Source organism: Podarcis bocagei, assembly GCF_964188305.1.
Source record: "Podarcis bocagei genome assembly, chromosome: 9".
Lineage (NCBI taxonomy): Eukaryota > Metazoa > Chordata > Lepidosauria > Squamata > Lacertidae > Podarcis > Podarcis bocagei.
In genome coordinates this window covers 65,080,685-65,093,928 of record NC_138134.1, presented here as the reverse complement: position 1 = coordinate 65,093,928, position 13,244 = coordinate 65,080,685, and the positions used below count along the sequence as shown (strand labels likewise).

At 44.8% G+C, this 13,244-nt stretch overlaps 1 protein-coding gene and 1 long non-coding RNA gene across 2 annotated transcripts in view; one reads left to right on the top strand and one right to left on the bottom strand.

Annotated features, from left to right (window-relative positions):
* LOC308594306 (17-beta-hydroxysteroid dehydrogenase 13-like) overlaps nucleotides 1-13,244 on the bottom strand; it is a 166,977-nt gene that overhangs the window by 136,818 nt on the left and 16,915 nt on the right. The gene's annotated exons all lie outside the window — the stretch shown is intronic.
* LOC308594425 lies at nucleotides 133-9,150 on the top strand. Its single transcript, XR_014011466.1, has 2 exons — nucleotides 133-335; nucleotides 8,052-9,150. It is a non-coding gene; the product is annotated as an uncharacterized lncRNA (long non-coding RNA).

Sequence of the window (13,244 nt, the reverse complement as noted above, 5' to 3'; positions counted from 1 at the left end):
AGAGAGGGAGGGGGGAGGCGTGTCAAGGAAGCGCACCGAGCCGGGTGAGAGGAGGAGGAGCGAGGAGATGGGGACCGCGCGCATGGGCTCTGGCCTCGAGCCCAAACCCGTGGGCTGCGCGCGCACGCTCTCCTTATGGCCGTTAACGGCTGTTCAATTACCAAACACGCCCCCCCCACCCCGGCCTCCTGGAAAGAGAGAGTCGCCCGCCGCCCGCCTGAGGGGAGGGGGGAAATACTGTTTTTCAGCGCATGCGTCGAGTATGTACGCCTCACTAGCTCAAAACGCAGCGAGGTTGTTCGTCTTTGTATGTCGCTTCCTCTGCTGCGTTTTAAGTGAGTCCACTGAATTCAGTGGGATTTACAGCTTTAAATTTTTCACGCTTAACCGGGTGGATGGGATGCACGACCCCCCCGCCCCATGTCAGACGTTTGAAACGTTTCATAGAATAGAATCCTAGAATCATAGAGTTGGAAGAGACCACAAGGGCCATCGAGTCCAACCCCCTGCCAAGCAGGAAACACCATCAGAGCACTCCTGACATATGGTTGTCAAGCCTCTGCTTAAAGACCTCCAAAGTTGGAGACTCCACCACACTCCTTGGCAGCAAATTCCACTGTCAAACAGCTCTTACTGTCAGGAAGTTCTTCCTAATGTTTAGGTGGAATCTTCTTTCTTGTAGTTTGGATCCATTGCTCCGTGTCCGCTTCTCTGGAGCAGCAGAAAACAACCTTTCTCCCTCCTCTATGTGACATCCTTTTATATATTTGAACATGGCTATCATATCACCCCTTAACCTCCTCTTCTCCAGGCTAAACATGCCCAGCTCCCTTAGCCGTTCCTCATAAGGCATCGTTTCCAGGCCTTTGACCATTTTGGTTGCCCTCCTCTGGACACGTTCCAGTTTGTCAGTGTCCTTCTTGAATTGTGGTGCCCAGAACTGGACACAGTACTCCAGGTGAGGTCTGACCAGAGCAGAATACAGTGGCACTATTACTTCCCTTGATCTAGATGCTATACTCCTATTGATGCAGCCCAGAATTGCATTGGCTTTTTTAGCTGCCGCGTCAGACTGTTGGCTCATGTCAAGTTTGTGGTCAACCAAGACTCCTAGATCCTTTTCACATGTACTGCTCTCAAGCCAGGTGTCCCCCATCTTGTATTTGTGCCTCTCATTTTTTTTGCCCAAGTGCAATACTTTACATTTCTCCCTGTTAAAATTCATCTTGTTTGTTTTGGCCCAGTTCTCTAATCTGTCAAGGTCGTTTGAAGTGTGATCCTGTCCTCTGGGGTGTTAGCCACCCCTCCCAGTTTGGTGTCATCTGCAAATTTGATCAGGATGCCCTTGTGTCCATCATCCAAGTCGTTGATAAAGATGTTGAATAAGACCGGGCCCAAGACAGAACCCTGTGGCACCCCACTAGTCACTCTTCCTCTGTTGCCACACATTTTGATTTAAATCGAGAGTGAATCGGCTTGGGCAAAGGGAAAACACATCAAAACTCCAGCGTTTCATAATAAAATAAGAGATTGTTGCATTTATATCCCACCTTTTCTCCTCCCAAGCAGTTCAAGGTGGTCACGTGGTATAATCACCATCCTCACAACAACCCTGTGAGGTAGGCTAGGCTAGGAGGCAGCAACTGGGCCAACGGAGCATGTGATGGTGAGCTTTCATGGCCGAGTGGGGAATTTGAACCCTGGCCTCCCCCAGGTCCCTGTCTGACACTTTAACCACTACAACCACACATAGGGATTGTGTCACTTCATTTGACCTGTCCAATAACTTGTATAACTAAGAACTAGTGTCTGCATTTGCTTTTTTTCCTCCTCCCTCTCACTGACTTTCCTTTTCGTGTTGTGTCTTTTTAATGGTAAACGTGATAGCAGGGATTGTCATTCTACTATATTTGCAACCTGCTCTTGAGAGCCTTTCTTCAGCTCCAAATAATAGCCTGCTCCCTGCTCCAAATAACAGCATTTAATTGTCATGAGTGTCAGTACTTTATAGTCATATTTTCAGTATTGGGGGCTGTGGTGATGAGTGATGACCACCTAGACGCAGATATCTACTTTGCCTACCCCTTTCCCTCTCTTATAGTGTTGAGTTCCAGATTTTAGAATTCCTACCTTAATGGGATTACGAGTTTTTGAAAAGAGTTAAGCACCCTTTTACCAAAGCACCACATCCCCAGTTCCCAAGGCAGCTCTGCGGGCCTTCTAATTAGCGAACTAAAAATAGGAGGGATGGTCTGGTTTATCCAGTTTCTTATGCCTGTGTCTGCAGACAACTTGGAATCTTTGTTGAGTTATTTGGACCAAACTGGTGAAGTGTGTGTGTGGAAATGTGATCCTCTTCAGTCACATACATTCTTGTCAATCTGTACAGACACCAGTGGCCTAGGGTGAAAAGCAGGCACTCTGAGCATTGAGCAGATGCAAGGCAGATGCATGTTATAAGATGCTTTTGTCAGGTTGTATCTCCATTCAAATATCACCTAAATCACCATAGCTTCTACAGCTTCTTGAGACAGGCTTATACAGCCATTTAACTAGGCCACCAGGGGTTTGGTAACCTATTGTTTTTGCTAGTTTCTTGGGTCACCATGCATCAGAACCAAAAGAGCCCTGCTCATTCCAGCCAGGCCAGCATCCTCTTTACCACAGTGACCAGCATCTTTTTCAACCCATGGACCACTTTCCGTTCCTGAGCAACCTTCCAATGGCTACATGGTGTCAGAGGCAAAAGTGAGAAGAGCAACTGTGGGAAAATGATTGCTTGTATATGAGAGCATGAGCAAAGTTCTTATTGTTACAGGGTGATCTCATAGCTAGAAGCATCCTTGGAGCATGAATAGCGCGTGAACAGCTCGTGCTGTCCTATATGATTGGCTAACGTAGCATGGCCTGATCGCTCGCACGGTCTAGTACCGAAGGTCCTTATCTGCTGGCTAGAACAAATTGCTTGGCTTGTATTTTGTATCTTTCTATTTCACACAATAAAAGCTGTGCTGCATTAGCCCGAGGAGCGGCGATAGCCCTAGGAGCAGCCATATTTCGGAACCTATCTTGGTGTGAGACTGATTTTTCCCTGGATGCCGAGCTGCAACTCGACATTTGGTGCCCCGTGTGACTGCCTTCGGACTTCACGTTGTTTTTCATTATTCAGCACTCACCAACACGACGTTCATCCACGCAGTGGATCCCTGGTGAGTGCTCCCGTGTGACTGCCTTCGGACTTCACGTTGTTTTTCATTATTCAGCACTCACCAACACGTCGTTCATCCACGCAGTGGATCCCTGGTGAGTGCTCCCGTGTGACTGCCTGTTTTTCATTATTCAGCACTCACCAACACGTCGTTCATCCACGTAGTGGATCCCTGGTGAGTGCTCCCGTGTGATTTCTTTCGGATTTCATGCTGTTTTACAACGTTCAGCTCTCACCTCGCCCCGCAAGGGCTGCAGACGCGTCGTTCATCCACGTAGTGGATCCCTGGTGAGAGCTCCCGTGTGAATGTGATTCTGGACTACGTTACGGACTTATCAGCACTTATCTCCGCCCAGACAGGGCAAAAAGGCGCCTTCCTCATCCTCCTACGGATCCCTCGGTAAGTGCTCCCTGCTTTTTTTGCAACTCTTGCAATCATGGGAAAGTCTCTCTCTACACCACAGAAAAAATTTTATAAAGACCTTAAATTCCTTTTGGCCAGTAACAACCTTGCTGTTCGGAAAGCTGACCTTAAGTCCCTTATAATAGCCCTGGACACTCACTGCCCGTGGTTTCCCCAGGACGGAAATTGGCAGCTAGATGATTGGAAAAAAATTGGACACTTCTTTCAAAATCATCCCCAAATTGATGTCAAGGTTTTGCATGCCTGGTGTAACGTCTACAAAGCTATGTCGTGTTTAACTCCTTCAAACATTCTTCTGGCTGCTGCAACAGCTTCTTCGCCCGCCCTCCAGGTACCTGTTTTGCCTGCCTCAAACCTACCTCCTAAAAAACCGCCGGACATTTTCCCTTCGGCTTCTCCTGTCCTCCCTTCCCTGCATTCTCCGCATTCTTCACTTCCTGCACCTCCCGTTACTACTCCTCTCCAAGAATCTTCGCATTCAGCACCCCCCACTCTTCCAACTCCTGCGCCCAAGGCCCCTGGCACCGCTGTTACTACTCCTCTCCAAGAATCTCTCCGTGCCGCTGCCCCATTGTTGGGTTTTGACTGTACAACTCCTAATCTCTTCCCTGTGCTTGCTCCTGCCGCGCCAGGGGGAGGCCCAGCCCGGCACGAACAGTTTGATTTGAGATTCATAAAGGAACTGCATTCCTCTGTCAAGGACAATGGTTTACAATCTCCTTATACCCTGGGCTTGTTTGGCACTATTTTTCAACAAAATTTGATACCAGAGGATGTTAAGCTGTTGGCCCGCACTGTAATGCAGCCTCATCAGATGATTTTGTTTATACAAGCTTGGCACTGGGCCTGCCAACGTCGTGTTGATGGGATTCGGAATAATCTTAATAATGCTGCATTGGCTAATCATCAGGCTGCTTTGGCCGCTGCCGCTGCTGGTGCCGCCCCACCCCCAGCCCCCGTCATGTTAACCCAAGCTGATGTCCTCGATGGGTTAACGGGAGGAGGCAATTTTCTTACTATTGCCCAACAGCTAACTCTCGATCCTCAATATTGGGAGGCCACTACAGCCGCTGCCCAAGAGGCTTTGGCCTCTGTCCCTGATGACAAAACTGAGCGCGATGGCCGATGGGGGAGCGTTAGACAAGGCCCTACAGAGCCCTATGGACAATTTGTTGATCGCTTGTACAACACTCTTAAACGGCAAGTTCTGGACGTAGCAGCCCAGGAAGTGATAGTACGCCAGCTTGCATTTGATAATGCTAATGAGGACTGTAAACAAATTCTTCGCCCTCTGTTGACAACTCCCAATATAGCCATTGCAGATATGCTTAAAGCCTGCCAATCGGTGGGGACTGAGATGCATAAAGCTCGCTTGCTAGCCGCGGCTCTGTCCTCCGCCGTGTCCCAAAATCCTGCAAAGGCTACAACCTGTTGGATTGACAGTGGCTAAAGAAAAAATCCAGCGGACCTTACCTATTACGTACCTGGGACACAAGCTGACAGCATCTGCAGCCATTCCAGTTACGCCTCAACTACAGTTTCCTGGTTATCTTAGATTGGTGGATTTACAACAAATCCTTGGACAGCTGAATTGGATAAAGAGTTATTTGGACCTGCCCACCTCCACTTTGTCTCCACTATTTTCTGCCCTTAAAGGACATAAGGATCCAGCAGACAAGATCACAGTCACCTCTGCAATGGATAAAGTCACCTTCCACAGCTGTTCCAGTGTTTCCTGGCACGCTGAAAGGCCATCTTTATCCCTACTGCATTGGCCCCCCTTTTCCCTGGGAAGCCACTTCAACCACCAAACATCATTACAGTTTTGCTGCCTCTTGTTTGGGAAGTGAGCCTGGCTTTGAAGGATGCCCTCGCTGGATTGGCATCGCTTGGATTTTACCCCCCCAGATCTCTTCTTTTTTTCTCCTCCCTCAGGAGTCCTGCCTTATGATGTGTTCCCCTGAGCATGTACAGAGGGCTGTCTTGGAACTATTGTGGACTCTTGGCAAGGGAGGGGGTGAGGGGATTTCAGTGTGTTCCAGTTGTTTCATTTTTGTGCTTTGGCATGGTTCCCGGACAGAGAGCATGTTGCAGTGTGGTTCTTTAACAAGGCCTGCGAACAATGGGCTCTGTTCTCGACCTTGTTGCAATCCTTGTAGTTACAGCAAGCAAAATATGCTTCGCTAGTGCCTTTTAGCTGCTGAGAAAAATGATTTTAAAAAGCTTCTCAAAGCTTTGAACCTTTTTTTGGTGATGCTATTCTAGCATTCCAGTAAATGCTTCATTTAAGATTGGCAATAATATGAAGGATAATCGCATAAATTTATTCCCTGTATTTCTATCGCTTGTAGAAATAGCTTCTTATTGTTTTCATTTTAATCATAATAGTAGTAAATTTTTAGGTCATTATCCATATTATAATTGGACCTATGAGTATGTTGATGGATCTTCTTGTTTTCTTAATGTTACAACCATGAGTGGTAGGCCAAAGGTCTTAATTAATAATGTCACAACCTACATGACTTATGAACAACAAGCTGCGTGTAGAGATTTTTATGTTTGGTTCGACTGGATGAGAAAGAGCAGCAGAACTACATGTTTGCTTCAATCTGATTTATGGTTATTCTGTGGCACAAAGGCCTACAAAGAAATCCCCTCTGCCTTTTCCGGTACCTGCACGCTAGGTATAGTAGTACCCTTGGTGTATAAAATAGATAAGCTCCCAGCGGTCCGTTTGCGTAACAGAAGGGAAGCACAATCACCTATTTCTCAATATACAGGGACAGCTATCTCTAGGTCTCTTCTGCCTTCTTTAGGTGCAGCCATGAATTACCGTGATTTGCATAAATTGGCAAACTGGACAGAAAATTTGTTTAATTCCACCATTTTGGCTTTAAAAATGATTAACAAAGAAATATCAGAAATAAGAAATGTAGTTCTTCAACATCATTATGCTTTAGATGTGATCCTTGCTTCTAAAGGTGGAATTTGTGCCTTAATTTATTCTCATTGCTGCATGTATATAACCGATCAATCGACCAATATCTCTGCTACTATTGATTATATGGAACAAATGATAGCTCATAATCCTTTGAATCCACCTGAAGGTTTTGATCCATGGGAGTGGTTGTCTTCTTGGTTACCCAATGGAGTATGGTTAAGAAAAGTTTTATTGATCGTAATTGCATGTATTGTTGGTTTCATTATGGTGTGTTGTTGCATTCAATGCATACCCTCTTTGATTTCCCAATGCACTGCATGGTGGTACCGACCACGGCCCACCACAGGGGTTACAAGAGGAATTTATGTTGCACAGTGTAGACGCTTAGGCAATGAAGTGTACTAATGGTCCCTCTTTTTTCCTCTAACAATATAATAAGAAAAGAGGACATGTGGGAAAATGATTGCTTGTATATGAGAGCATGAGCAAAGTTCTTATTGTTACAGGGTGATCTCATAGCTAGAAGCATCCTTGGAGCATGAATAGCGCGTGAACAGCTCGTGCTGTCCTATATGATTGGCTAACGTAGCATGGCCTGATCGCTCGCACGGTCTAGTACCGAAGGTCCTTATCTGCTGGCTAGAACAAATTGCTTGGCTTGTATTTTGTATCTTTCTATTTCACACAATAAAAGCTGTGCTGCATTAGCCCGAGGAGCGGCGATAGCCCTAGGAGCAGCCATATTTCGGAACCTATCTTGGTGTGAGACTGATTTTTCCCTGGATGCCGAGCTGCAACTCGACAAGCAACAAATGCATATTTTACTTGCACACACATTTCTGTCCTCCATCCAGACAAATGAGATGCTTTATCTCAAGGACACATTCCAGCCAGGGGCATACTTAGGGGTTGGGCAGGCTGGTGTCCTCTAAGGCTGCAGGCTCAGAGGGGCGCAAAAATTGCTCCACTCTTCCTCAAAGTGGGCAGGAGCCAGCCCGACAGTATTGCAGCAACCTTACAGGGCCCTCTCCCTAGTCAGCCAGCAGTCCTGTTAGAAATATGAGCAAGGCTCAGAGGGAAGAAAGAGCCTAGGTATGCTTCTGGTCACTGGTGGCACACAAAAGGCGAAAGGCAAAGAAAAGCAAACTTTTACAGTTTCTGCACCATAGTCTCTCCTGGCTTTGGAGGTCCAGATACATCTCCTTGCCAAAGGTGCAAGGGAGCCTAGGTATACCTTTGATTCCAGCCAGACAAAAAATACTAAAGCACTTGGGGTGTGAAGGAGTTAAAAGTGAGAGGTGATGCTTGGGAAAAGTTCCAAAGGATAAAGATTTGAGCCTTCCCACTCCTGAAATTCCCCACATGAGCTAGAATGTTTCCAGAAAGCTCACAACCAGGGCATCAAGGCAATAGCTCTTCCCTGCTGTTTCCCCCACAACTGGTTAAAAGTAGTAACCCTTTCCTTTTTGTTCTTCAAGGTGCAGTTACTTGTTGGCCCTGTGCCCAATGCCTAATTCAGCTATTGACTATTGACGGGGTGGAGTCAACAGTTGCTAGCAAGCTTTTTGCACAACAAGCGCCTGATCTGGAACTGTCTATCTGAACAGCAGAATTTGGAATTGCCCCACCAGTTCCCTTGCAGACCTACAAACACTTCACTTAGTGCCAGTGTTAGAACTAGCAGCCTGCTCTTGCCTTACATAAAAGTAGAGGTGTCTGTGCCCTCCTTTATATATAGTCACTCTAGCAGGAAGTGAAAGATTTTTTCAAAGCACAGGCAGAAATGGTGTGAAAAGGGAAATGGAGACTCTTTCTTTATGAACAATGTGAATGGCCCACTTAAGCAATCTGAGCAATGTCTACTGTACAGGAAAAGCAGGAATTTGCACCTAGTTAACAATAGGCAAGCTGAGCCTATTTTTGCTCTGGCATTTCCAGCTGACTCTGCCATGCACAAGTGCTATATGTGACTCCTCTCAAACAGTAGGCACAGCTGACATGAATGACCCTGGTTTCAGTGTCCTATACCTTCTCAGTTGCTGAAGAATGCTGGGAGGTCACAGGAAGTGACAGTAGCCCACGGACAAGGCTAATCTTTACATGCCACTTCCCATTCCTGTTCAGGAACCATGAAAGGAATGTTACTGCTCTTATTGTTGGTCCATTAGCTCAGCAAATATTTATCTGTATGGTAGCATTTGGGGGATGCTGACTCTTGTCACAAAATGTTAGCCAGTTCTGTCTGAGCACCTACGGGTAAAATTTATTTAGATATACAAGTGAGACCTGCAAGAAAGAAGAAAAAAGGTTGTTGTGTGAAGTGCTGCTGTTCAAAGTGTCCAACCAGTCATGTCCTCTTCAGGATACTCCATTCCAGTCTATTACACACACTTTCTGCTTAGGGTTTTTGTTTTTGTTTTGGTACTTCTGAAAACTTGCCTATTGAACATTAGGCAGGCACCAAAGCTATATATTGTTTTAGATGCCTGCTAAAGACTTCTGTTTATTCCAGCAAGCCCACGCAGACATGTAATATAGTTATGCATACATACTTGTTTTTAAAATTTTGCTGATTTGCTCTGTGTATTATTGATAGCTATTTTGTATATAACACAGGAAGCCATTATGAAGCAGTGGCTCAACTGTTGTATCAAATGATTATCAATAATATAGTCCATTCATTAACCAAACTATCACCTAGCTGTCACAGAAACCAATATAAACATACTTTGATTTCCATTACTGAAGTTAGATCACACCTGAAATCTAAAAAAAGTTGTTTAGTGATGACTGTTAGGAGCTGCTGATATCAGGTTAAACTCGTTTTTGTTCCAAACTCAGGCTTTTGTTAGTTATTTGAAAGGATTGCTTGATACTGTAAGAAAGAAGCATTTGTGCGAAGTGTGATTTTTAGCCAGGAAAGCTTCACACATGCACTCAGAAGCTTATTTATTTTTTGTCTGTGTGATACACTTGTAAGAGTGGTATGACACATGTGCAATTGGATTAATCATGCATATTTTTAGAATACCTTTCCACCTAGAGATTGGTCTGAGGGTACGTGATGTTGTTACATTGCATAAGCTGTCTGATGCCAAAAGATCACAGAGTTTTCTTAGCCCAAATATCTTGGTTTTCTTTTTGAAAGTCAAGCTTTGGTAACTCTGTCTATGTCCTTTTAGCTTAGTCTAGTGGAACTACAATAATTTACATAATTGAGGGAAGCATGCAGTGGTTGCGTTCACACAGCACCACGATAATGGTTTGCTGCAAATCTGCAAAGCACTCTTGCTTGCTTGCTGCCAGCTAGTGAGCAAGAGCAATGTGAGTGAGTGTCTCCGCTTTAGAAATATATATATAATTTTTTTTTAAATTGCCCAGTAGCACCTTAGAGAGCAACTAAGTTTGTTCTTGGTATGAGCTTTCGTGTGCATGCACACTTTTTCAGACCTACCTGAATCTTCTTCAGCTACCTACCTGAATCTGTCTCCACTTTAATCCAGGATGTGAGGAATGGTGAGCTGCTTCCTTTTGTGTGTGTTAGCCTTGCTTTTGTGCTTGCTTGCTCTCCCATTGTGTGGTGCGTTGCATTTAGGTCAGTAAACTGACAGGGCATCTTTGGCTACGGGTGTCCTTGTGGAGCTGGTGGTACATTCTCCTAACTGGAAATAAAGTAAGCAAGTGCACGCACAGTTGGAGACCACTGGCTTTTCTTCCCATGTGCTTGGGCGCATGTGACAGAAAACCTTTCCTTGGTAGGAAAATGACATAGTGGTGGGGCACCATTCTATAGTTCACCTCAGGTCACAAAATGTATTGGGCTGACTCGGGGTTAATCCCATTCCCTAGGAAGGAGGAGCAAAAGTGGAGCAATCTGAGCACAGGTTGAAACGTTACCTTTCTATTGAGGCTTTTGCTGGTTATTGATGCCAACCATTCATTGTAAAAGCAATTCTGACTATCAATAGTGCTTGTTTAATTTATAATATTTTAATGCATTCTGTGGTATTAAGGTTGTGAAAAGTATGAGATGTTTGCCTAAGAGACACTATATAAATACTTTTTATAAATAAATACGCTATATAAATACTTTTTATAAATATTTTTTAATGAATAACTTGGAAGGCCCTCCAGACGTTGTTTGATGCCAGCTCACATCAGCCTCAGCCAACAACAGGTGTGATCGGAATGGTGGTGCAACAACATCTAGAGAGAAACAGACTCCCCATCCTTGAGCTACAGGGACATTTGTCAGGGCAAACAAGGCACAATTTTATGGAACAAAGTCTATGATGTATCCAGATGGATCAAAGTCAAACAAATAACAGGACCATGAAAAGGTCAGAAGCAAATCTGAAAGACCGGGAGGAGGAATTACCATCAATGTCAATAAAGGGCAGCTTTGGAGAAACAGGAAATTGTTCAGAAATGAGAGCACCATTTTGTAATCTTTAACCTGGGAGGGGAAATCTGTGGCCCTCCAAACGTTGCTGAAACTAAACTCCCATAATCTTTGATCACTTACCATGTTGGCTGGGGTTGATGGGAGAAACACACATTCCTCATTCCTCCTTTGCACACATGTTTCCTAATGCTCCCCTTCAATTTAAGGCTTAGGATGAGGTTCAATTTAGTTGAAATAGGAAGGAGAGAGGAAAGACTTGTCTGTTGGTTATACTACAGAGCACTTAATCACCTCTCAGCCCACACCCCTTGGAGATGAAAAAGTGCATTCAGATTTGGCGCACTTAGGACCAGAGTGAAAATGCTGACAGGCAGAATGAAGGACTGGCATATTTTTCTCCCTTCCCTGAAGCCCAGCTTTCAAAACAAACAAAGGCATACTTTGCCCAGCTTGGTTGCTATAGTGAATCCATGGAAACAGCTGCACCCCTTAGATGCAGGCAGAAACTGAAAGCTGCCGCTGTAGCATGCCATCAGAAACCTACTGCTGCCTGCATGACACTCTGACCACATGCATCTTTTGTTGTTGTTTAGTCGTTTAGTTGTGTCTCACTCTTCATGACCCCATGGACCAGAGCATGCCAGGTACTCCTGTCTTCCACTGCCTCCCGCAGTTTGGTCAAACACATGCTAGTAGCTTCGAGAACATTGTCCAAACATCTCATCCTCTGTCATCTCCTTCTCCTTGTGCCCTCCATCTTTCCCAACATCAGGGTCTTTTCCAGGGAGTCTTCTCTTCTCATGAGGTAGCCAAAGTATTGCAGCCTCAGCTTCAGGATCTGTCCTTCCAGAGGGCACTCAGGACTGATTTCCTTCAGAATGGAGAGGTTTGATCTTCTTGCAGTCCATGGGACTCTCAAGAGTCTCCCCCAGCACCATAATTCAAAAGCATCAATTCTTCGGCGATCAGCCTTCTTTATGGTCCAGCTCTCACTTCCAGACCTCACTACTGGGAAAACCATAGCTTTAACTATACGGACCTTTGTTGGCAAGGTGATGTCTCTGCTTTTTAAGATGCTGTCTATGTTTGTCATCACTTTTCTCCCAAGAAGGAGGCATCTTTTAATTTTGTGACTACTGTCACCATCTGCAGTGATCATAGACATGCATCTTTTGTTGTTGTTGTTGTTTAGTCATTTAGTCGTGTCCGACTCTTCGTGACCCCATGGACCAGAGCATGCCAGGCACTCCTGTCTTCCACTGCCTCCCACATGCATCTTTACTCTAAAGCAAAACTTGCTGAACTCTGTGGTGCTTGTTCCCAGGTAAATGTCCATCAGAATGCACCTGTAGTGGGTGGCACATTTACACAGATGGACTGAGAGCTGCTCCTGGTCTTGTGTTCATATGGATTTCAGGCCACTGATGGGAAAGATAAGCTTGGGTGCATGTTAGCTGCATCATTACAACAACCAATAAACCCTGATTTTGTTTACTCACCTGCTGTGGCCATTAGCTGATCCTAAAAGCAAACAAGGTCTTAACACTTCTGCTTTTGTTTTGTTCTCATTCTGCATTTCCCGGGCTTTCCGTGTGGAATGCAGTTTTAATGACACTGCAAAATGTCAACCAGCTGGGAGTGTTCTGCCCTTGGTCTTTACTACTCATTTGGTGTCCTGTTATGTAAGTATTACACAAACCCCTTGACAACTAGCAATCTTCAGCAAAGGACTGGGTGGGTTAGTTCGACTCAAGATGCAAAAGGCAGCTGTCACACAACCCCAATCATTTAAGCTCCCCGGTCAATTTCCAAACCTCCCTTGTTTGTAGAAGGCTATCATTTTTCAACGCAGATTGTAAGTAAAGAGTGCCACCTACTGAGCTCTGTCTGACATTTCCCAGAAATCAGGAATAAGTATATACACCTGCAGGCACAGCTTCTTATTCCAGATTGTCATGTGAACTTTGGCCCTAAGATATGTTAAAAGGCAATAATGATGTGCATTAATTTTTGAACAAGTGTTCTATATTTCCCATATTTGGAGAGATAAATTGATTTTCTGAAAAAACACCTGGTTTGTATGAACAACGTTTTGTTCCAACGGTCTGTAAAGCAATCTGAGCTCACGGGCCAGCCTGTCAAATTCAGGGTTTTCTTAATTTCTCAGTTTTTGAATTCTAAATGCAGTTCTCCACATTTCTGTATCAATTTGCATTTTTTAAAAATGGCCTAATGAAAATTGTCCATATTTTTGTGCAAATTATAC